This window comes from Capsicum annuum, chromosome 9 (assembly GCF_002878395.1).
Source record: "Capsicum annuum cultivar UCD-10X-F1 chromosome 9, UCD10Xv1.1, whole genome shotgun sequence".
Taxonomy (NCBI): domain Eukaryota; kingdom Viridiplantae; phylum Streptophyta; class Magnoliopsida; order Solanales; family Solanaceae; genus Capsicum; species Capsicum annuum.
The window spans coordinates 179,344,545-179,371,628 of NC_061119.1; the positions used below are offsets into that span (position 1 = coordinate 179,344,545).

Below are 27,084 nucleotides of genomic sequence, written 5' to 3' on the forward strand. Positions count from 1 at the left end.
GGGGGAGGACGGGTCGATTGGATAGTTGTGTTTTAACGACTTGATATATGTGTATTATATTTTTAAATATATTAATTCGTTAACCTAACTAATAGGATATTCATTGGTTCCATATAAGTTTAGCATTAGGTGAAATAAACTTAGTACTATGTATCTATTTTTGGTTACAACCGATCTTTATAAGAAAATTACATTTATGCATAATGATTTATTCCCCTCTCAATTCATGTAAACTTTCTTTTCTACTAATATAGAAGTGTGGGAATGGATCAACATATGTGCTTTATGCCTTTTTTGAATTGGCCGAGGATATTTTGGTCATTTTAGCTGATTCATTTTCTACGTGGCAATACAATTAAATAGGTGGCTTTTATACTTTACCTATTCATTGACACATCAACTATACAAGGCTTTTATCTCCTTTATTTTCATTCCTCTTATCAGATTTTTCTTCATATTTTTCATTCAAAACTGTTGGTCTTCGTTGTTGCTGCTCTAATCGCAAGGTATTTGTTTTTTCTTTCTGTTTTTTTTTCTACCTTCTCTCTACCATTGCATGTTGAAGGTAAACTTTTTTTTTGGGGGGGGGGGATTATTTAATTTGTTGTTAAATTTCTAACATTTTATTTTGTGATTTTAGTATTTGATCTATGTATTTATTGAAGATCTTAACAATCCCAGATCATAATTTTCTCTCTCTCTTTTTTCTACCTTATCTTTGATGTTGCATGTTGAAGGTAATTTTTAGGGTTTTTTTTGTTTAATTTGTTGTTAAATTTTCAACCTTTTATTTTATGATTTTATTATTTAATCTTTGTGTGTTTATTGAAGATCTTAATAATTCCATATCATGATTTTTTTTTAAAAAATAAAGTATTCTTTGTGAATTGTTCAGGATAATTATGGATTTCTTGATTTTGTGATTTAGCAGTTGATTGAGAAAGTTAAGCACCGAGAATATTAGTTAAGAGTAAACAAAGAAGGATAACTAAGTTAGCATTAAAGTTTGATTAAATTTGGAGAAAAGATCACTCTATCTGGATAGATAGCATATCTGCCGTAATAGAGTCGGTAACTAATTCTAAGATCTTTCTAATTCACAAATTGTAAATGGAGCAAGTTGGGAGTAAAAAAGATATTGATATTTGGTGTTATAAAGTACAAGGGTGTTACATCCTGTGTTTTGGCCTTAGAATTTTTCATTGAAATTCGTTCTTCGGACCCAATACGACTCCAGGGTACAAGCCGTATGTTGGGGTACGAGTGGTATGGTCCTATCGTAAGTTAACCAGTGTTAGTTAGTAGGATGATTTTGATCACTGGAATGGTCACGACTTAGGGGTGCGAGTCGTAAGGATTGTACGAGTCATATCGGTGACTCATATGATGGGCAGTGTTTGATTCTCCTGGTAATTCATTCTGCCAGGGATACGAATCATGGGTACGGATCGTATGTTAAGGTTACAACTTGGTTGAATAAGTCATATGCTTGATAGTGTCTGATCCAAAGTATAAGGCCTGGGTATGACTGGTGGAAATCAATTGTAAGTAAGGGTATGACTTGTAAGAGGGTCAGTCGTATCCCTGTGATGAGTTTTTAAAGGACCTAAGTGGGGGTATTCTGGATATTTTTCTACTTACCCTAATTATGACCCACGACTTCTAATACACTTAAGAAGTTATTTACCCTATTATTCTATTCATTAACACTTAGAAATTATTTTCAAACACATCATAATTCACTCAAGAGCTTTTGGGGCAAGAGAGCTAGAGTTTCAACTTAGGAATTGCTTTGGAGCTTGCTTTGGTGATTTTCTTCCATCATTTTTCTCGGTTTAAGACATGTGTCTCTTTCTTACTTACTACTTCTAAAAAGGCATGAATTTTATGGATGTTTTCATGGTTTCAATAGTGCATGATTTATGGTTTTCAACTATTAATTGGGGGTTTTGTTTATAATGGCTTGGTTATGGTTTCCTATGATTTAATTATGCTTTTATATTCATCAATGATGGTTTTGATTATATTATGCCCTCAAGGTGTTTGATAAAATGCTTATAAACATATATTTATTGCATAACTTCTTTAAATGGAACTCTTGCTTGTTTTCAGCTTATATATGAAACTATAAATGATTTACAAATGTTAAGTTCTAATTGGTTATGCTTGTGGAGAACATGGAAGTCTCCTAAGAGGTTAATATGGTAAACAGAAAGGGCACTTGAGAGTTCCTTTAACCTAAATGGTTTGGCCATGGATAAATCTTGCAAGTATGGTTGGTATGACGATACCACTAATAATTGGCCTTGTTAATAAATGGTAATTGAAGTTTTTGGACATGATTTTAATTTGGGCATTAGTGTCGGGATGTGTAACTAAGCCGTGGAAGGTCGAGGTTCTAGGAGGACCAAAACTGAAAACTTATATTTGTCGATATGATTTCGATAACCACGTGTGAGTGTCACGTTTTATATTAAAGGGATGTACTAGTCATCTCATGGGATATTTCTTGGTTGTGCAGCTACACTCACTGAGACTCTTTCAGCAGGGGGAGCTGAACCCATACGGCTCATGGGTGTGGTTAAATGGCAAGGTTACATAACCCAGGTAAAAGGTTTTAAATGTATGCCAAACATGAATTCCCTTTCCCAGAACTTATATATATATATATGGTTGTATGCATCATGGATGGTTTTACTTGGTTGTTTAAATGACATTACTTTATCCTTATCATGAGATATATGTTAGCGGTCACTCGCTAGCCATCTACTGATGGCTATATACCTACGCTATGTAGGAATCAGCCGTTGGACTCCTCCTACATAGTGATTGATTTGGAGACAATATTTGGATTGAAGTGGTGAGATTTCATCTTTTTGAAAGGCTTCATTTCATGATATGTGCATTCGTAGACATTTTATTTTTGTTCTGGATATTGGTTTTGGCTACAGTTGGGGGTATATCCCAACCAGATATTTGTATTCTTTTGGATAGAGGCTTTGTGGTACTTCTGGGGGTTGGTATGGGCGGGATCGGTATTAGTGTTGGTCTTAGCATTGGCGTTGGTGTTGGGGCTGACATCATTGGATGATATTATTGGTTGTTCCATCGTATTACTTTTTGGGTTTGATTATCGTATTATCTTTTGATGTTCTCTTTGGTTTGGTATGACATGTATGGTTGGAGGGGTGCGGGTAGACTCGATTGGGTTGGTCATAGTTGTGACCTTATCTCAGAGTCTTCATAGAGCATTTACATAATCTGGTTATATGCTCAAAATTAAGCTTATCAAAGGCTGTAGAAGGTGGTTGAGTTGGGTTAAGGAGGCGGTCCCCGGTCCTAGTTGGACTTGGGATGCCCATTACGTCTAGGCCCTGGTTCTAGTCATGACAAGTTGGGATCAGAGTTTTAGGTTCATGGTCAACTAGGAAGTCCACAAATCCATGTCGAGTAGAGTCTCTTTTAGGGGTGTAAAACACACCACACTCTTAAGAGAGAGGCTGCGAGACATTTAGGAATGTTTCATTTTCTTGAAATTCTCAGTCCTGAAATCTTCTTTAATCCTTGTTGTTTGTCTTTCATATCATGCTTCCTAGATCTGGAACACAAGGAAATTCTTCTGTCCCATCTGGGGATAATTCTAAAGGGGTACCTTCTACATCTGGAGTACATCTTCGATCTCATGGTCCTATTCTCGATTGTGCTGGATTTTCTCTATTCCTCCTACTGCTCCTCAGGTCCCTCAGGGTAACTCGACAAATGCAGAGTCTTATCAATTTATTTATGTTATTGCTCAGATGGTCGCTGCTCAAGCTGAGCAGGGTGCGAATAGTGCTTTGTTTGCTGAGGCTACAAGGGTTCGTCAGTTTATGAAGATGGGTCCTTCTACTTTTATGGGAGTGAAGGTGGAGGAAGACCCACATGGATTCTTGGATGAACTGGAGAAGATATTTTGAGTTATGTAGGTTTCTGATATGGAGAGAGTTAGCTTTGCAGTTTATTATCTCAAAGATATTATTTATTAGTGGTATAAGGAGTGGGACAGAGATAAGGGTGATATGAAAGAGGAAGGGTTGTGGGAGGCCTTTTTTAATTCCTTCATGGATCGTTTCTTTTCTCAAGAGTTGAGGGAAGCTAAGATGGAGGAGTTTGTGAAACTCAGGTAAGGAAGGATGTCTGTTAGGGAATATGCCTTGAAGTTTTATCAGTTGTCAAGGTATGCTCCTGATTTGGTGACTGATATGAGGTCGAGAATGAGGAAGTTTATTTTCGAGTTGAATTGAGATTTGATTCTGGAGAGCAAAACTGCTTTGCTCATTAGGGATATGGACATATCTAGGTTGACAGTTCATATGCAACAGGTTGAGAATGAGAAAAGAAAGCAGGCAGAATTTAGGGATAGGCAGGGAAAATGAGGAAATTTTTTTGATTAGGGAGGTACTCAGTCTCAAAATGGTAAAAATGGTGACAAGTGGCAAAAAAAGAAGTGGGGGAGTTTTGGTTCCTTCTCTGCTTTCAGTGCTCCTTTCCCACATAATTGGGCAACAGGCGTCACTAAGGTGGTGATAATTATCGAGCTCAGGTTGCCTAATCTCAGGCGAGTGAAGGTCAATCTATTTCTTCATGCCCTCCTTATCGGTTTTGCAGTCATCCTTATTAGGGATTCTATGAAGAAGGTAGAGATAAGTGCTTTAAGTGTGGTTAGGTAGGCCATCGGCTCAAGGATTACCTGGTCAACAAGGTTTCTATGGGGGCGAATAAGATTTTGGTGGCTTCATCTTCTTCTCTTACACCTTGTGGCATCTGCTTCTGTTACTGCTCCTGGTTCTAGTGTTGGTCGAAACAGATTGTATGCTTTGGTATCTCGGCAGGAATCTGAGGCATTACCTGATGTTGTTACTGGTACATTACAGCTTTTTTCTCGTGACATATATTGTTTGCTTGATTCGGGATCCACTTTTTCTTATGTGACTCCTTATATAGTTGTGTCTTTTGGTTTTGATCCAAAAATTATTTTGGATCCTTTTTCTATTTCTACCTTGGTAGGAGACTCAGTCATTGTTGAACGGATCTATAGGGGGTGTGGTATCTATTGGTGATAGGCAAACCTTGGTAGATCTGTGTGAGTTGGGAATGATGTATTTTGATATGATTTTGGCTATGGACTAGTTGCATTCTTGTTATGCATCTTTAGACTATCAGACTCATAAGGTCATCTTTAGGTTCCTTGGAGATCCAGAAATAGAATGGAAGGGTTGTTCTTTAGATCTTAGGGGGACATTTATTTCTTATCTTAGAGCTTGAAAGTTAATCTCTAAAGGATGTCTTTATCACTTGGTCCGGGTTAAAGATTCTAACTCAGAAGGTCTTTCTTTGCAGTCGGTTCTGGTAGTTAATGAGTTTCTAGAGGTCTTTCCGGATGATCTTCCTAGTGTTCCTCTGGATAGGGAAATAGAGTTTGGTATTGATTTGCTTCTGGACACTCATCCAATAGCTATTGCTTCGTATAGAATGGCTTCTACTGAGTTAAGGAAACTCAAGGAGCAAATGATGGATCTTCTGGATAAGGGGTTTATTCGTCCTAGTGTTTCTCCGTGGGGTGCACCGGTGTTGTTTATGTGATATAAGGATGGTTTCCTTCGGATATGCATTGACTACCGGAAGTTGAACTAGGTAACGGTCAAGAACAAGTATCATCTCTCAAGAATAGATGATCTGTTTGATCAGTTACAGGGTGCCAAATTCTTTTCCAAGATAGATCTTTGATCTGGGTACCATCAACTTAAGATTAGTGAGGTGGATATCCCTAAGCCAGCTTTTCATACTCAGTATAGGCATTTTGAGTTCTTGGTGATGTCATTTGGGTTGGCAAATGCTCCGACAGAATTTATAGATTTGATGAACAAGTTTTTCAGGCATCATTTTGACCTCTTTGTCTTTGTGTTTATTGATGACATTATGGTGTATTCGAGGACTGAGGTGGATCATGCTAATTATCTCCGTGTGGTGTTGCGGATCTTAAAAGAATAATGGTTGTTTGTCAAGTTCTCCAAGTGTGAGTTTTGGTTGAATGTCGTGACTTTCTTGGGTCATATTATTTCTAGTGAGAGGATAATGGTTGATCCTCAAAAGGTTGCTGCGGTAAGGGGTGAACTAGGCCTACGACTCCATCTGATGTTCGGAGCTTCTTGGGTTTAGCCGGGTATTATAGGCGGTTTGTGGAAACTTCTTATCGATAACTGCTTTTTTGACTATGTTAACTCAGAAGAAGGTTCAGTTTTCTTGGTTGAATGCTTGTGAGGGCAGTTTTGAGAAGTTGAAGTATTGATTGACTTCGACTCTGATTTTGACTTTGCCGAAAGGCAATGATGGGTTGTGGTTTTTGTGATGCATCTCGGGTAGGTCTTGGTTGTGTTTTGATGCAGCATGGGAAGGTAATTGCCTATACTTCTAGGCATTTGAAGGTACATGAGAGGAATTATCCTGCCCATGATTTGGAGCTGTTAGCGGTTGTGTTTACTTTGAAAATATAACGGGATTATCTGTATGGTGTTCACGTGGATATCTTTTTGGATCATAAGAGTCTTCAGTACGTGTTCACGCAGAAAGAGCTTAATCTCAGGCAAAGGATATGGCTGGAGCTTCTCAAAGATTATGATATGAGTCTTCACTATCACCTCGGTAAGGCTAATGTGGTTGTTGATGCTCTTTGCCGGTTGTCTATAGGCAATTTGTCTTATGTGGAGAAAGTAAAGCGGAATTGGTGAAGGATATTCACCACTTGGCCAATCTTGGAGTTTGTCTCTTGGATTCCAAGGATGGTGGTGTGATAGTGCAAGAAGTGGTTAGAGCGTCTCTTAGTGCGGAGATTAAGGAGAAGTGTTGGATCCGGTCTTGATGAAAATCAAGAGTGATATTGGTGAGCAAAAGGTGGCGATGTTTAAGATTAGTGGTGATGGTACTTTGCGGTACCAAAGGAGGTTGCGTACTCCGAATGTCAACGGGTTGCGACAAAGGGTTTTGGATGAAGCACATAATCATGCTGTGTCATCCATTCTGGTTCGACAAAGATGTATCATGACCTTAAGGAGTTTTATTAGTGGAATGGTATGAAGAGAGATGTGGTTAATTTTTTGGCCAAGTGCATGGTGTATTAATAGGTTAAGGTTAAGGTTAAACACATGAGGCCTGGTGGGTTGCATCAAGAGATAGAGTTTCCTGAATGGAAGTGGGAGATGATCAATATGGATTTCATTACCGTTCTTCCTCGGTCTCGAAACCAATTTGATTCGATTTGGGTCATCGTGGATAGGATGACTAAGTCTGCTCACTTTTTGCCAGTGAGGACTAGCTTTTTGGCAGAAAATTATGCAAAATTGTATCTTCAAGACATTATGAAGTGATACAAATCAGTTCACAGACACAATAACAACACCATGGCAGCAATAACAACACGAGACAACAAGATGAACAATAACACCAAAGAAAAAACAACCAACGATTTTCACTAGAATAAGGAACAAACTCTTAAACGATTACAAAAAATAGAAGGATAGGTAGTGAGACATACACTATTACAAGAGATAGGAACTAAAGGATGTATCAAATCCTTGAACCCCTACGACCAATAATAGCAACACCACACTCTTACGCAAACACAAGAGGAAATCCACCACTCAAGCACCATTGTTTCTAAGCCAAATTGCAACACTAGTGATTCCACACTAAATGCTACCCTAGTTACGGTTTTTACTCTCTCTCAAGAGAAGAAAAATGGTTCTTTCAATCATCCATATTCATTAACTAAGGAAATAATCCCTAAAATGTTCTACTCATAGTCTATTACAAAAGAAGACAAAATGATCAAACTGCCCTTAATGAGAAGGGGCGCCTATGGAATGTCTTTCCAACAAGTGTAATCCCCAAAATACCCTTAATTAAGGGTGATTCTTCAATGCTCCAAAATTGTGGAGTCATGCTTCAACACTTGTGGTCTCGGGTTGGCATCAAAGGTAAGCCCCTATGCAATCTTCTACACACGGGTTTGCTTTATGACATGCTCAAAACGGGTCCTCCATATATGTTCTTGTGTACTCGAGGTGACCAAGTCTTGAGTCTTTATGCGTTGGCCTCCAATGATGTCTTCAAAATCATAGATGACTATTTGGCTAGTATCATCCTCCCCTTCTTGAAAAGGATTCAACCTCGAATCCATACCTTGCAAAACTAAAGAATGGATAAACAAGCACAACTTTCTCATGGCGTGAGGGTTAGGGTTAGTACAAAAAATAATATCATCATGCCAAGGTGGTACATACTTGAAATATAACCACGAATCCTTTGTCTTAGTAATGAAAAGTTTAGTAAGAATGTTACAAAGGAAATGGCTATGACAAGTATCAAGTAATAAAGAAACTACAAAGGTCTCAATAGTATCAATAAGTCCAAAAGTTAAGGCTACCCTTGTCTTAGGAACAATAAGGCATAATTGTTTCATTACCTCTTCATGTAGCCTCATCAAACATGGTGCCACTATTAGTCTCAAAGACCATCAATCCCTCATAGAATTGTCATTCAAATAAGTGGACCAATCAAAAAGACCCCTACCTCTACTTAATGCAAACCCAAAACTAGCATGGATGTCTTCATAGGCAAAGAGGTAGTATAGGAAAGAATCAAGTGTAAAGACATGTGTGGATGAAGACAAAACATTTAAGCACATACACACTCTTTCCTTTAAATAAATATACAACTTGGCATCCACAAGTTGGGATTCATGCAATTTAAGGACAAGTCTGTCAAGCAAGGATGCACATTTAGTAATATTACCCGAAGGAGTCAATGATACCTTTTCCCTCGGGTTGTTAAGAAGGACTATACATTCTCTACCCTTAAGAGTACTCTCATGTTTCAAAAAGAGATATCCATCTTTAGGGGGAATGTTGTCGCACCATAGTGGGTTAGCATATAGGCTATAGCATTTAAGACATGCTATACCATCATTCTCACCACTAGGTTCACTAGGAGCGTTTATATCATCTTCAAACAAGACATTATACCTAAAGAGAGCATGATCTATACCACGGGAATATTTGGAACAAGCAAGTTCTTCACTCTCTAAAAGATCATTATCAAGTTTCAAGGATGTTTTAAGCACAAAATTATCCCTATGATCCAAGCAAACATTAGAATCTCTACTATAAGACAAGCTCACGGGTTCACTCCTATCCCTTTGGCCAATATTCTCATTTACATGACTCCTATGAGCAAAACTAATAATAAGGCCTTCATCACATAATATACTCAAAGAATCATCTCCAATCTCATGATAAACTTTATCAACATCATCACTAACTTGAGCCCTTTCAAACACATCATACACATGCTGAAGTAGTGGACTAAGTTCATGAGTAAGTTGATCATTACACACATCCTCACAAGTTGTCGGTAGCTCACATGCCAACCTAGACTCACCTTGGTTTTCACAAGGGTCAACTAGTTTGTGAATTCTCTCATGACATGGAAATGAAACCTTATTTAAGTCACAAGTGATAGCACTAGATGGACATAAATCATTCTTACGAGAAGAATCAGTTTTGTCATCTATAGGATCAACTAGTGCTTACTTACTTACAACAAGAATTTGATCTTCTTTCAACCTAGTAATACTAAGTGTATCCAAAAGGGAAAACTCTTGCAATCTTTCTTTAGGAAAATCACCAACTACATCCACTCGGCTACTACTAGCCACATCACAATATTCTAAAATTGTAGGAGAGTTGGAGATAGAATTTTTACCTTGTAGATCATATGAGGTACGTCCTTCACCTTGGTGTGTGTCTTGACAGCCCACTTGCTCCTTTGAAAAGAAGTGATTGGAGTTTCTTTGACCTCCCATGCGACCCAACCTTTTATTTATTGATGACAAGTCTGTGTGTAACCTTTCACACTTACGGCTGAGAGCTTCAAGGTAGGACAAGATAGTATGGGCAACATTCTTATCCATTGAACCTAAGAAAGAGAATCAATGAAAAAAACCCGTTAGTTTAAAAAGTATCCTCACTGTAGTCTCCTCTTATTGGATACCTCACACTTGGTCTCACAAGTGTTGTAAGTTGGCTTGTACTCTATGAGACATTGAGGGGTGAGTTCTACTCTTGTTCGGAGTGGATTTCTGTTCGAAAGACTCAAATGAAATTTGATTCGGACTTACGGTAAGGATTTACAACTAATCAAAAAGATAAAAGCACACAAGAAATGTAAACACGGACAAAAACGGACTCAAAACTAACTTACAACCTAGTAGGTCATTACTAGCTTGTCAATTAGTACTAGATCTATAATTAAAACTAAAGGAACAAGAAAAAGAAACTAAGAAATCTGAAATTTTGAGCCTTAGGTCGGTTCTTGAATAATGATGATGTGGCAGCCATGTGGCAGCCTTGGATTGGCGTTGGGAGTTGTTGAAATTTGAAAAAATTTTGTTTTTTAATTTGTATTGATCAATTTTCAACTAAGGATGAGTGAAATTCAGCTTTGGGAGGTAAACAACAAATTTGGAGCCTCTTTTTCAAATTAAAAAAGGTTTAACTACCTTGCACCTTTTTGGACAAACACCTTTTTAAAAACCTGTCTTCTTTCCTCTTTTGGATGTCTTGGGATTTGTTGGAAGACAAGCAATTGCATCCTTTTGGTAAGGTCCCTTTTTGAAAACCCCTTTGTTCCATTCCTTCTTTTGTATGTCTTGGACTTAGGTCCTGCAAGACAAACAAAGACCACACCTTTTCCACTTGGTTTTAGATCAAACAACTAACTTTGAAGACTCTTCTTCAATAAGACATGAAGATGGTAAAGAACACCAAGAACACCACCTTTGAAATTGAAGTTCTAGGTACACATTGGAACTCCCACACATCAACAACACATGTTCAAGCTCTAATACTCAACAATAAACATCAATCACACACTTTCAAGCCACCAATCTTTAAAAAACAACAACCTTCAAACTTCAAGAACAACTTAGAAATGGCTCAAAATTTGGATCTAGACTCACTAGTGTTAGGGAACAAGAACCTAACGCTAGAAACAAACAAAACACATAAAAATCTCCTAAATCTAAGATACAAATTTTGTCCAAAACACCAAAAATGGGATAATTTTTTTTTTTTTTTGAGATTTTAAGTTTTTCAACACTTTTTTTTTCAACTAACAAGCCTAAGATTGATTTGTTGGAACAAAATTACTTCTTGATCTGATACCAAATGATACAAATCAGTCCAAAAATATAATAACAATACCACGAAAGCAATAACAACACGAGACAAAAAGATGAACAATAACACCAAAGAAACAACAACCAATGATTTTTACTAGAATAAGGAACAAACACTTATACGATTACAAGAAATAAAAGGATAGGTAGTGAGACATACACTATTACAAGAGATAGGAACTAAAGAATGTATCAAATCCTAGAACCCCTACGACCAATAATAACAACACCACACTCTTACGTAGATACTAGAGGGAATCTACCACTCAAGTACCAACATTTTTTAGCCAAATTGTAATACTAGTGATTCCACACTAAGTGCTACCCTAGGTTTTCACTCTCTCTAAAGAAAAGAAAAATGTCTCTTTCAATCATCCATATTTATCAACTAAGGAAATAAGCCCTAAAATGTTCTACTTATTGTCTATTACAAAAGAAAATAAAATAACCAAACTACCCTTAATGAGAAGGGGAGCCTATGGAGTGTCTTTCCAACAAGTGTAATCCCCAAAATACCCTTAATGAAAGGTGCTTCTTCAATACTTCAAAATCTTGGGGTCATACTTCAACACTTATGGTCTCGGGTTGGCATCAAAGGTAAGCCCCCACATAATCTTCCATACATGGGTTTGCTTTATGTCATGCTCAAAACGGGTCTTCCGTGCATTTTCTTATGTCCTCGAGGTGACCAAGTCTTGAGTATTTATGTGTTGGCCTTCAATGACGTCTTCAAAAGCATAGATGGCCATTTGGCTCGTATCATGAAACTATAGGGGGTGCCTATTTTGATTATTTCTGATCATGGTATGCTATTTGTATTTTATATTTTACGGTATTTCCAGAAAGGATTAGGGACTAAGGTTAGTCTAAGTATAGTTTTTCATTCGTAATTGGATGGGCAAGTAGAGAGAATGATTCAGACATTGGAGGACATGCTTCGGGCATGCATGATTGATTATGGTGGCAGTTAGGTTGAGCATCTATCTTTGGTATAGTTTGCTTACAATAATAGCTATCATTCTAGTATTGGTATAGTTCCTTTCGAAGCATTGTATGGTAGGAGGTGTAGATCTCCTATTAGATAGTTTGAGCTTAGTGAGGCAATATATTTGGTCCTAATTTGGTCTATCAAGTTATGGAGAAAGTGAAGGTGATTTGGGATAGGCTTAAGGCTTCTCAGAGTCACCAAAAATATTATACAGATGTTAGGCATAGAGATTTGGAGTTGAGGTTGGGGAAAGAGTATTCCTAAAGGTGTTTCCAATGAAGGGAGTAGTGCGGTTTGGCAAGAAAGAAAAGCTTGGTCCTTGGTTTATTGGTACTTATATGATTTCATGGAGAGTGGGTAATATTGCTTATGAATTAGAGTTTCCATCTATTGGGTTTGGTTCATCCGGTCTTTCATGTTTCTATATTGAGGAATTTAATTGATGATCCTTCCTTGGTTGTTCCTTTAGAAGGGTTGGATATATCAAATTCTCCGTCTTATGAAGAGGTCCCGATTGAGAAATTGGATAGGCAAGTTCATTGGTTGTGGACCAAAGATATAGCTTTGATTAAGGTTCTGTGCCAGAACCATAAGGTAGAAGAAGCTATGTGAGAAGCAGAAGAGGACATAAAGTCCAAGTATCCATATTTTTTTTCTGCTTCTGGTATTTGTGCGGAAGGTATGTGTTCTTGAACACATCTTTATTTTCTGAGTTTGTTAAATAAAAGATTAATATCTTTGTTTCTTTGTTTTCAAACTTTGTTAAATAGATGTTTGATAATGTAAATGACTCTGTGTATGGTTACCTCTACCTTGTCCGTCATTCGGGGATGAATGTTTCTAGTAGGGGAGAATGTTACATCCTAGGTTTTGGCCTTAAAAATTTTCCTTGAAATCCATCCTCCGGACACAATATGACTCCAAGGTACGAGCCGTATATTGGGGTACAAATGATATGGTCCTGTCGAAAGCTGACCAGTGTTAGTTAGTGGGATGGTTTTGCTCACTGGAATGGTCACGATCTAGTGGTTCAAATCGTAAGGATTGATACGAGTCATATCGGTGACTTGTATGATGGGCAGTGTTTGATCCTTTTGGTAATTTATTCTGCCAGAGATATGGATCATGGGTACGGATCATATGCCGAGGTTACGACTTGGTTGGATGAGTCGTATGCTGGACGATGTCTAATCCAAAGGTTAAGGCTTGGGTATGACTGGTGAAAATCAATCGTAAGGAAGGGTATGACTCATAAGAGGGTCAGTTGTATCCCTGTGACGGGTTTTTAAGAGACTTAAGTGGGGGTATTCTGGACATTTTCCTACTTATCCTAATTTTGACCCATGACTTCTAATATACTTAGGAGGTTATTACCCTATTATTCTATTCATTAACACTTAGAAACCATTTTCAAACACATCATAATTCTCTCAATAACTTTTGGGGCAAGAGAGCTAGGGTTTCAACTTAGGGATTGCTTTGGGGCTTGCTTTAGTAATTTTATTCCATCATCTTTCTCAGTTTAGGGCATGTGTCTCTTTCCAACTTACTACTTCTAAAAAAACATGAATTTTATGGATGTTTTCATATTTGTATGGTTTCAATGTTGCATGGTTTATAGGTTTCAGTTATTAATTGGGGTTTTTGTTATAATGGCTTGGTTATGGTTTCCTATGGTTTAATTATTCTTTCATATCAATCAATGATGGTTTTAGGTAATTGGTTTGCATGGTAATGGTTTAATGGTCTTTGGGATTGGTTTTGGTTATATTATGCCCCCAAGGTATTTGATAAAATGCTTATAACGATATGTTCATTGCATTGACTTCTTTAAATGGAACTCTTGCTTTATTTTAGCTTATGTATGAAACTATAAATGGTTTAAAAAGGTTAAATGCTAATTGGTTATGCTTGTGGAGAACATAAAAGTCTCCCAAAAGGTTAATATAGTAAATAGAAAGGGCACTTGAGAGTCCCCTTCACCTAAATGGTTTGGCTATAGATAAATCTTGCAAGTATGGTTGGTATGACGATACCACTAATTATGCATAGTCGTTTATTACAACAAATTTTGTTGGAATTAATTTATATGGAACTAGGGATGTATGAATGAGCTCGCAGGGTCAACTACAAATTCAATCGAGTCTTTGCAATTGCATGGCATTGGTATTGCGTTCATCCCGACCCGAGTCATCGATCGATCACTCTGAGTTGAAATGAGTTCTCATCAACTCAATGTTAGGATAATAATAGTACCTAAGTTTATTTAGGTGGAACTAGGGATGAATTAATGAGCTCACAGGGTCAACTACAAATCCAATCAAGTCTTTCCAAATGCATGGTGTTGGTATTTTTTTCATACCGACCCAAGTCGTCGATCGATCACTCTAAGTTGAAATGAGTTCTCATTAACTCAATGTTAGGATAGTGATAGTACCTAAGTTGATTTAAGTGGAACTAGGTATAAATGAATGAGCTCGCAGGGTCAACGATAAATCCAATCGAGTCTTTGCAATTGCATGGTGTTGGTATTGCATTCATCCCGACCTGAGTCATCGATCGATCACTCTGAGTTGAAATGAGTTCTCATCAACTCAATATTAGGATAGTGATAGTACATAGTTGATTTAGGTGGAACTAGGTATGAATGAATGAGCTCGCAGGGTCAACTACAAATCCAATCGAGTCTTTGCAATTGCATGGCGCTGGTATTGCCTTCATCTCGACCCGATTCATCGATCGATCACTCTGAGTTGAAATAATTTCTCATCAACTTAATGTTAGGATAGTGATAGTACCTAATTTGATTTAGGTGGAACTAGGGGTGAATGAATAAGCTCGCTGGGTCAACTACAAATCCAATCGAGTCTTTACAATTGCATGGCGTTTGTCTTGCGTTCATCCCAACTCGAGTTGTCGATCGATCACTTTGAGTTGAAATGAGTTCTCATCAAATCAATGTTTTAAAAATTATATCTTTTAAAATTTTTAAAATTAATTAAGATCAATTCGGACCAAATTAACAATTTCAAAACTTGTCATTCTTTTCCAAAATTACAAATCAACCCATACAAATCATCCATTTACGTGAAAAACTTTTTATTTCAAATCTTAAGTTCTCTCTCTTCTCTCCCTCTCTCTCTCGGGGTGTCCTCTCCCTCTCAATAATACAAACAACAACTACTCAATATATTGCTCAACCCTTTAAAACAGGTCGATTTTCTTCCCATTTACGACTACATATAGTTGTTTTTTTGACTATTCTCGCTTGTATCCATTGTTTTCTCTATCTTCGCATGTAACAAAGTTTGAGAAGAGTTCTACATTTGTTCTTTATTCTAAAAAATAGAGCTTTATAGTTTATGATAAAAAAGTAAACTTTTAGTTGTATTATCTTCGAGAATGGGTTAATAATTTTGAGTTTTGATGCTAAAATGTAGGAAGCACCCGAGAAAACCCTAGTTTTTCTCTCAGTGTTTCATTGACTATCATGGTATTGTTGGATGGTGTTTGTCGTGTTGTTGGTGGCTGTTGTTGGTAGTGTTGGTATTTGTGTTTTTTGGCGGTGGTGTCTGTGGTCTTGGTGTTGGTATTGGTATTGGTGGCATTGGTGGTAGTCTTGGTGGCATTGGTTATGATGGTGGTGGTCCATCTGTTGCAACGGGTGGAAGATCTGTTGGGAGATATTAAATAGGTCTTCAAACAGATTCCCCATCTATTCTAACTGATGGGTTATCCGTTGAATTATTTTCTTGTAATGAGGCATAGAATAATTTATTGAAATTTCTCCACCTGTTACAATAGGTGGAATATCTGTGGGGAGATATTAAATAGGTCTTCAAACAGATTCGGGTTCCCCATCTGTTCCAACTGATGGGTTGTCCATTGTAGTATTATTTTTTGGTTATGTGGTAAGAATAATTTATTGAAATTTATCTCACCTTTTTTTAAAAAATTATGCATACATCAAATGCAACGTATTTTTTTTCTTTTGTTTGTGGTTAAAAGATGTCTCCCAAAAGAAAAAAAACTGAAAGTGGAGAAAGTGGATCAACTTCCGATCACCAAATAAAAAAGGCTAGAGTACAGATAGATTCGAAGGAACTTCCAGAACAATCTCAGTCAGGGCAAAATAAAGTCGAGGAAAGTGATGACTCCTCCTTACCAATGGGGCATGAAATAATAACAAAATTCCAGCATGATTCTGTCAAAACCATTAGTATTGACAAGTTTTGAGTTGCGATGCCGATGAATAACCCTAATACAGTATTTGGTGGGCTTGTACTTAAATGTCAGTTGGGGAAACCTTTTGACGAACTTAGGAGTGTTATGAAGATGGAAAACATAGATGGACTTTTTAAGAAGAGTAGCTTTGCACACTTTCTTGAGTTGTTTGTGACCTGCCCTCTCCGTTTCCCAATGATCATGGTATATGGCCTTCTCAAATATAGGATCATGTATACGGTAGATGATGGAGGTCCAAAGTAGGGCAAAAATAAGATGGATGAAGTCTGGATCAACTACTTGTGGCATGCCAGTTTATTTTGGATTGAAAGAGTTTGCCATTGTGACGGGCTTGAGATGCGATCGTCCAGAAGAACATTCCATCAAGAAAACACCTCAAAAAGGGTCCAACAAACGCAAGGTAAAAAAAGATGGGTTGTTGGGCATTGTTAGACCTAGCTACAAAGTGAAGGATTTGATAGCGAATCTCAAGAATAAAGACATACCAAAGTACTACAGGGAGAAATTGTGCTTAGTTTGGTTTGTCCTTTCCGTTTTATTGGCAAGTGATGACAAGAAAGTCATAGAACGTGATTTGTTGGTGCTTACTGATGATTTTAGGAACTTTAACGATTATCCCTGGGGCTACGACAGCTACTACTTGACTGTCAAATATATACTGAAAGAGTTAAAGCCAAAGAGGACCACATTGTACGGCTTTCATAGTAAAATTGATCACTATTTTTACTCGTTCATTAATTTATATTGAATATACTTGTGACTTTTTTTTGTGCTTGCTTCTTGTTTACAATTTTTAGGCTTGGGGATGTGAAGCCATTCCTCCCCTCCGGAAGCATTTCATGGATTATCCGGATAAGGTTTCTCATCCAAGGATCCTTCGGTGGTTGGCTGCAGTAGAGAGCAGCAAAAAAAATATTAACGAGGCTGATCTCTTTAACCCTTCGGATGATGCAGTACGTCTAATTTCAACTAAAATAATTTGCCTCAAATAAAGATATTAAAACAGATGTTCCATCTTTTGCAACAGATTACCCGTCAACTGCAACTGGTGTGACAGATGGGTAATCTGTTGAAATAGATGATCCATATTTCGCAATAGATTAACCATATGTTTCTCTGTTCTCTGAACCCTACTCAATAGATTACCAATCTACTATAAATTATGCAACAGATGGGTATTCTGATGGAATATATTATTAATCTATTTCAACATACAGATCAGCTGTTGTGGTAGCTAGATCGTCTTTTGCATAAGTTGGCTGTGTTAATATAACCCGAGCCCCATGTAACCCAACTGACTGCAAATTATTATTATATTATTTAAATTCCTCCTATTATTTTTTTATAGGTTGTGCATCCTTGGATCGTGCCTACCATTGATGAGCTGGGGATGACTTCTTTTCTTACTCTGAGTCTTGTTGATACAAAAGAAGACCCAACGGTGGAGTTAATAAAGAAGAAATTTGATGGAGCAACATCTATAAGAAGAGCAGTTAGGCAAGGTTAGTCGAATGTTGAAGCTCTTCACGACCAAACTCAAACTCCAACAGATCCGGGTGCTTTTTCTGGGGGTGTTGCTAGTGGAGTTGTTTGTGATGGTGGCAGCCATCCTGCTACTGCTTCTGCTGCCAATCGTGATTATGAGCATGTTGGTGCTCAGCAAAAAATAAATATATTTAAAAACACCCCTTGCACAGGTCCTCTCTCTCACCCCTACACCGGTCCCTCCCACCCTTACAGTAATCTCTCTCACCCCTCCCCACCTTCATGTTCTCATTGCAAATACAAAGTATGCAAGGACAGAGAGGATAAACTCCTCGGCAAGATAGAGGCTGTTGCTGAAGCTGTCGAGAAGTTAAAATCCAGGAGGGGTGTCATACCATCCAACGAGGTGAGGGAGCCATGCACTCCTATAGTAGAGGTTAGGAGAAAGAGAAGAAAAATTAAACAAATTCTCTTCGTTCTGAAATCAGCAAAAATTGCAACTCCCTCTGCTCCAATAGTTGTTGAAGTTCAGGGGCCACCAATGAAGATGGACATATTCACGGCGCTTGGCAAGGAGAAGAAGAAGGAATTGGAAGAATTCATCAAGATGAAGGTTCTAAAAGAATACATCATGCATTCATTTGCCCCCAAAGACTTCTCGAATATGACAAATATGTGCGTGTGGTACGAGGATAAGGTAAGTTTACTTTTGCTAAACTACCCTTCCAATCTACTCTATGAATAAGAATCTACACAGCAGATCTGTTGCAACATAATACACATCTGTTGCATAAGTTGTGTGGGCTGGGTAATCTGTGAACTGATTCAGAGAACCTCTGCATCGGATTCTTTCAACTTTGTTTTTATTCTTTACAATTACTAACCTATTTAAAAATCTTCTTCTTATACCACAGTATGTTGATGAAATTCTCTGCCTCATGAGGGGTAGACAATTAGCGTACCCGGATGCTTATGATTCTGCCGATAGGATAATGGACCTCAACTTATACAACAATTTCAAGGATAATTACTTTAAACTCTGTAAGATAGTTGATTCCGGTGGCTCGAGATTCGATCAGTTAGTTTCTACATTCCAATGGGATGAAGAATCGATTAAATATGTTAGAGGAAAGAGGCCATATCCACCAGTCAAGAGCTGGGCCAAGGCAAAGAGAATCCTTGCAGTCATGAACGTGGATGTCACCCATTTTCTTACTGTTGAGATACTATTATACGAGGGAAAGATTAAGGTTTATGACTACAACTTACCTGTGTTCAGCGAGAAGACATTTTTAACCCACATGCAGCCACTCTTGAAGTTATTGCCCAAGTTGTTGACGCAGAGTAATCTGATGGATCATTTGTCGGCTGAAGTCTTGGCGAAGGAATCATGGGTTTTTGAAGGTCGAAATAAGAACATCTAGCTCTCCAAAAATACAACCGGTGCAGTGTACGGGCCATACTTGCTTGCATACATTGAGTGTTTGCTAACCGGCACACAAATGACCGGTGTGTACGACACCATTGTGGGAAAGATACAATGGGTCTGGGCATATGGGGTACTAACTAAATGGTTGAAGCCCATGTATAAAACAGAACATGTACAAAGACAGAGATGAACACGATAATAAATTTTCATTTCAAGCCAATTCACTATACATGTAGGGGCAATAATTTTTTTGTCTGGCAAAGTTGAATTTTTATAATGCAACAGATTTTATATCTGTAGTAACAGATATAGTACCTGTTGTGACGGATTGATTATCTATTGGAATAGGTTGGTTATCTGTTGCGTTATACAGATGTTCTCCATTTGTTGTCACAACAGATTTACTATCTGTCGCAATATATAACTTATCTATTGCAATTGATCGATAATCTGTTGGAGCAAATATGTCTAAATTTGTCTGATAAGATATGTCGCCTGTTGCAGCAGATGTATTATCTGTTGTGATATTTGAATCTAGTACTCTATTTCAATTAACATGTTCAAAACTCAGAATTAATTATATTCATAGAAAGAATAAAATAAATTGAAGCCTTCGAAAATTACATGAAATAACTCAACAAATAAATAAAATGTAAAAAAAATCATTATGGGTACAAATGATCTACTCTACAAATAAATTAACAAGTTAAACTAAGTAGGATGGTTATTACATTGACGGACTCAAGCTATAAAGATCTAATCAATGTGGACAAGTTGTTCTTCATCCAGTGCTATGGAATTCAGCTTTGGTCATCGTGGATCTTTAACGTCGATTGTGTAAGGCTTTTGATCTTTTGCTTCTCCATATTTCCATAAAAGAGCAACATATCTTTTGCGGAGTAATCCGGCATCAAGTTCATCATTTGGTACTTGTAATCCATTGCTTAAATACTCGGCATAGGCGGCAATAAAAGGACCGCAATCCCTGTATTTTAAAAAAACAAATAATCCATATCTTTTAGTTCATGCAAGCATTGTGAAATTTGTGAAATGAAACTAAATCATGACACTTGAACTTACAGGCTACCAATGGTTTGTTGAGCAATTTCGTCAATATATTGTACATCAAATGGATTAGCCATTTTATCCATGTATGCTTCAATCGTCGACCAATTAGTACGAACCTTTTGATCTAAAAAGCCACTCATATCAAGGTAAGTAGGCAATATTTTGGCCAGCTTTTGTATCTCAGACGATGGCTCAGAATGTCTCCTTCATGACATCGAGTCATAAACTTGGATATCCTCTTTTTTAGAACGAACCTAGTGGAATTGATCACCACAACTGATTGGGATGTACACTTCGTCGACCAAATACCAAGGTAAACCAGCCAGAATACTTAAACCTTTGATGATATTGATTAAGCATTCCTCGTTTTGGAAAATTTCCTATTGCTGTTGATAATACCTATCATAGGCATTGTTGATGTAAATTTTGAATAAACAATTGCCTTTTGTGTATCTGTATTGTTCTTGTGTTTGCAACTTGGCCTTCTTTCAGAGGCAGGAAGAAATGACATCGATGTGCTGCATATATTATCAAACTTTTTGGATTACGTGATGAAAAAATTAATATGCAGATGCAATTAAATAAAGTATTAATTAATAGTAATATGTATGGCATTTAAACCTTATCATTCTAGCAAGTTTGGGGCTGTGACATCAAATAAAGCCAATTCTTCATTTCGGGATGTGCAACAACAAAGTCGAACATATCAAAACCAAGACTCGATTTCTTTACTTTGTAGCGCTCGATATTTTGTTTTCTACATGATGATTTATATGTGTTAATGTCAGGTTTTTACAACAAGAATCGTATAAAACAATATCCATAAAATTGATTTATGGACCTGCCGGCATGATGCTTTAACAGCCCATCGATAATCCATTCTGAATAGTCGTTGATCAACTGTGTTAGTTTTTTGAAGTCTCTTCCGAGATGTTGAACCCTTCAAACGGGTAATTCTTTCATTTTCCCAAACTGACAGGCTCTACTTTTTCTTCATCTTTGGAAGCAGTTGATGGATTATCAACTGTCATATTATGCTCTTCGGTAGTAGCAGTGACATCCACCTGGAAAGCCAGAATTTTCAATGCTAAGTAGAGATATACAACAGATTTTCCATCTATTGCAACAGATGAGTCTTATGTTGCATCAGATGGATTATCTGTTGGGATAAATTCGAATAGGTAAATTAGAGCAGTATGATAATTTCGAACAGATGACCCATTTGTTGTAACATAAGAATCATCTATTGAAACAGATAAGGAATCTGATACAACAGGTTGGATAACAGTTGCAACAGATGTATATATCTATTTGATAATTTTTAGCAGATGAATCATCTGTTGAAACAGATATGTGTCTGTTTAATTTTTGGAACAGATGATGTACATTCACCTTCTTCAGCTCATGCTGCTCTTCTGTGGCACTTGTACACTGAACATCGGTGCAAGACAAAGACAAAGTCATTATAATCTGGCTCTTTTTGATGATTGATGATGTCTTGGAACTGTCTTTCCTTCTCCTCTTAGCCTCTTTGATCTCTAGTGGAGTGTCTGGATATGAAATCCTCTTTGATGGAATGACACCCCTCTTATATGTCATTTTATTTACAGAAGCAGTTAGTGCATTAATAACGTTAATCACTCCATCGTATTTTGCCTTGCAGTCTTGACATTTGCATGAAGAACATTCGCTAGATGCGGCAAAATCTGGAGAAAAATTTGTACTTGTTGTTTCAAAAACTGTAAGAGGAGCATCATAGCCTCACCCTCCAAAATTATTTTTCTTGTGATGGCTGTTGCTCCAAATAATTTCATTTTTATTCCATCAATGACCTTAGGGTCCGATAAAGTTTGCACAGACAGTAAAGTAAGAAAAATGACATCTTCAACTCTCGGTTGGTCGAAACAAGCCACGGATGGACAATCTAAAATAAATTGGTACATATATCAAGAATGATGATAAAATCATTTAATCATTAATTAAAACAAAAACTTGATTAGAATTGGACTTACTGCTTCCTTGGGGGGATTGAAAAGATCAAGAAATTTTGCATTTTTATCGGTTTTGGCAGACAACCATCTCAGAATTCTTGGATAGAAAACTTCTTCCTGGTAGTTTACTTGTTGTCTCAAATAAGGAATGGATTCAAATGCCTAAGCCTATAACATAACGCCAATAAATTAAAAGCATTATTGAATAAAAAATGACGAATCATATCATGATAAAAGAAATATTTACCATGAAGGCCTATGGAAAATCATATAAGTTGACTATTTTTGGCGTTAACGGAGTCAACAAATATTCGACAGTCATTTTGAAGCTTTTATAATCCCAAGGATAGCTGTTAAATGCCTCAAGATCCTCAGAGAGATTTATTAAACTGAGGCTTATGTTGTTAACGTCTCTCGCCCAAAGAACATTATGTACAAACCAAACCAAGCACAATGATTGCTCGTGCTTCTTTGAAAGTCCTTTACCTTTCAACACTTCAATCAGATTTTTGTTTTTGAAGCTTGGACCAACAATGGACACCAAGTCATCACAATCACTCGACTTGTCTTTTCTTTTTTTGGGTGTGCGGGGTATTTTTTTGGGTCAGAGTAGGTATAACTTGAGAAGGAGAAGGAGGATAACGTTTTTGTCCGGTAACTATGGCAAACTCCTCCCAACCAAAACAAACAGGCATGCCACTGTAATTTATCCACACCTCATCCATCTTATCTTTATTTTTATACATAAAACTGTGCTTGAGAAGATCATATACCATTTTCATCTGGAAACGGGCATTGTTGTCCTCCAGCAAATTAAGATATTGCCCAAAGCAACTTTCCCTGAAATAAGAATTCAATTTTTATTCTCGAAGTATTTTTCTAAAGGCATCAAATATTTTTCCATGACTGACTTAACCACGAGATCACCCATTAAATCTGTGGCACCATCGCACTGCATTTTCATAGGATAACAATGAATGCTGAAGGTTTTGACCAACTCTTTGGCGGAAGGGCTATTAGCATTTGGATCATCTCTTTTGAAAGATTCCTCCTTCCCGTGTTCATTATCTTCTGCTCCTGATTGAGATAATGCCTATAAAGCAAGCTCATAGAGTGGTGGATATAGCTGAGCTACTGCACTTGTTCCTTTACTTGGACTTGATTCAATTTCTTTTCTTTTGGGAGCTATGTTATCTTAAATTAACAGGAACATAACATAGATTACAGTTGATTAATGCATAACAGTAATATAACAGTTCTAATAGACAACTAATTTACTGCACCAGGTATGTTATCTGTTGCAACATATAACTGACCTGTTGCAATGGATGAGTAATCCATGGGAACCATTAAAAGAACACTATCTGTTGAACTTGGTATTTTATCTGATGTAACACATAACTGACCCATTGCAACGGATGAGTAATCCGTTGAAAACCATAAAAATAGATCACTAATCTGTTGCACCAGGTATTTTATCTATTGCAACATATAACCGACCTGTTACAATGGATGAGTAAACCGTTGGAAAAAATAAAAATAAATCACTAATCTGTTGCACCAGGTATGTTATCTGTTGCAACAGATAACCGACCTATTGGAACGAATAAGTAAACCGTTGGAAAGACTAAAAACAGTCCTAATCTGTTGCAAAATGAAGATTAAATCGTTGGAAAGAATAAAAATAGATCACTAATTAGTTATCTATTGGATCAATATTGTTTAGATTTCTTCCAAACAGAAGAGTCGTTTGTCACAACAGATGAATGATTTGTTAGATTGTTCACCTGTTGCATCAGATTTTCATAGTTGCATCAAATTTTTCATTTGTTGCATCAGATTTTCATCTGTTGCATCATATGTTTCGTCTATTACACCAGATGTTTCAACTGTTGCAATACCATTTCTACTAAGACAAATAATAAATCAACCCAGCAACACCAACACATCACACACACACACACTAAGAACATCAACTGTGATAAAAAATCACCAACAAATTTGAATCAACAGTACAACAACAAGAAGAAAAAATGTAGAAATGCCAGAAATTAGGGTTTTATTCAGTCCACATTTCAATACTAAAAGAGTAGTTGGCTCAAGTTCCTTTGTTTCTTCATAATTTTTTACCTGTAAAAAAGGAAATGGGAGGAAGAAAACTCAAAGTTGTTGTTGCTGGAGAAGTATTCACGTCGATTGACGGTTGAAATTCGAAAAGGAACTTGCCCGACTATTTTTCGCCAGAGGTTGAAGGGAGAAATTTTACAGAACTGTTGGTTGGGAGAGAGTTGAGAGAAGCTGGAGAGAGAGGAGAGAGTGGTTGATTTGGATTGAAGAGGGGTGTGGGTTGGGTTGATTTGTATTTTTGAAAAGATTAGAAGGTTTTGAAAATATTAATCACGTCCACAATTAACTTAATCAAGTATTATAATGATGTTTGACCCTATCTGTTGGTCAATGTCACCAATCCGTCATTCAAGACTTAAAAGACACCTTTCCTTCAATTTTCTTATGTTACTTTATATCTTCCTCTATCCCATTTCAAATTATGTGACACTAATATAATTTCGATAGTCAATCAAACTTTTTATATTGACATACAATTTTGTGTCTATTTTACCTTTTTCTATGAAATATTATTAGCTTTTCAATGCTCGATATATTACAATCACGATTGAAGCAACAAAAAAGACATGTCTTAAATGACTTATAATAACTAATTACAAGTGACATAACAGAATTACTGTAAAAAATACTTGTGAAAACAATTTAAGTGAATCTCGTATAAGACATCAAGTTAATTTTAAATATCAAAAGTTAATTTATTATTTATGTTTATTATTAAATATTATTAATTTTTTTATATTTAAATGACTTATAATAATTAATTATAAGTGATATAAGAATTTTTTAATACATAATTAATCTATATAATTAATTAGGAGTGATACAAAAAAATTACGATTGAAGGATGACAAGCTAATAGGACGACCTTGACCATCCTTCCTTTGCTCTTCTGATCGTAAAGGATGACAAGTTGGTAGGACGATCTTGAGCAGATTTCCTTCGCTCTTCTCTCTCTCTCTCTCTCCCTCTCTCTCTCTCTCTCTATATATATATATATATATATCAAGTTCTTAATATATAATTTACCATACTTTTTATCTCATTTTCAAATAATATATGTTACTTTAAGTTTTCCTCTGTCTCATATCAATACATACATACATAAATATATTTATATTTTTATCTCATTTTCAAATAATATATGTTACTTTATATTTTTCTTTGTCCCATCTCAAATTATGTGGCACTAATATAACTTCGATAGCCAACTAAATTTTTCATGTTAACATATCATTTTATGTCTATTTTAGCTTTTTAATGAAATATTATTAGTCTTTTAATACTTAGATGGCCATAACAATTAATTATGGATGATATAGTAACATTACAATTGAATCAACGAAGCATACATGTCTAAATGACTTATAATATTTAACTAGAAGTGATATAGAAAAATTACTATAAAAAATTACTCATGTAAAAAATTAAAGTGAGCCTCATATAATCCGTTAAGTTAATTTAAAATATCAAAAGTTAATTTATTATTTTATATCTATTTTATCTTTTTAATTAAATACTATTAAATTTTTAATACTTAAATAATTTATAATAATTAATTAGAAATGATATAGTAAAATCATGATTGAAGGGTGACAAGCTAGCAGGACGACCTTGAGCTGCTTTTTGCACTCTTTTATTTATTAGAAAAAATATATTTGCAAAGGAGATGATAAAATTGTATTTCATATACATTCAACTGATTCAAAGACTTAAGATGGGTGTTGCCCCCAGAAGCTACTTGGCATATATTTGCTTTTTTTATTAGTGAAATGAATCCAAATGTATACCATCTTCAAGTACATTTAGTAGGATAACAATTTGTTTCCTTCACAAGTAATGATATCATCACTAAAATTATAAATAATCTTCTGAAAACAATGTCAATAGAATTCTTTATGATGAATGCTAAAAACGAATATGCTAAGAGTCTTAGTTTATTATATCTAAAAATTTTAGAATATTTTATATAATCATATTCAAACAAAATGTGATCGCATCGCAAACAAGAAAAAGTTTTTGATCGTGTCATAACATGCCATCGAATGAGAACCAAATTCAAACTCTAGATATCAGAGTTAACATACCATTACATTTTAGTAGTTAGAGAGATATTAATAGACAGACAGTTCCACAAGTACAAGTTCCTATAAATCCATTGCATTAAAGTAGTGAAGGTGCACAAGAGAAAGAATTCATTGATGTCCCAACAACGCTAGGTGATGAGGATAACATAGAAACTTAAAATACAACAAATGATATGGTTCAACCATAAGATCATAATAGTGAAGTTGCCTCTATACCGACCCTTAAAAATGAAGTACCTCATCCTAGCGGAAGAGAGATAAGAAAAACATCTAAGTATGTACTCTTGGGAGATTCTTTTGACAAAATCCCTGAAAGATTGAAGACCAAGCCCATAAAATACGATGAAGCACTATAGTATAAAGATGTAGACAAATAGATTATTTCTATGAAATCA

The 27,084-nt window shown here is 36.2% G+C and overlaps 1 long non-coding RNA gene across 1 annotated transcript; it reads left to right on the forward strand.

The window, feature by feature from the left end:
* The first annotated feature begins 386 nt into the window (after positions 1-386).
* Positions 387-2,608, forward strand: LOC107852300. Its single transcript, XR_001669376.2, has 2 exons — positions 387-506; positions 2,549-2,608. It is a non-coding gene; the product is annotated as an uncharacterized LOC107852300 (long non-coding RNA).
* Positions 2,609-27,084: the final 24,476 nt, after the last annotated feature.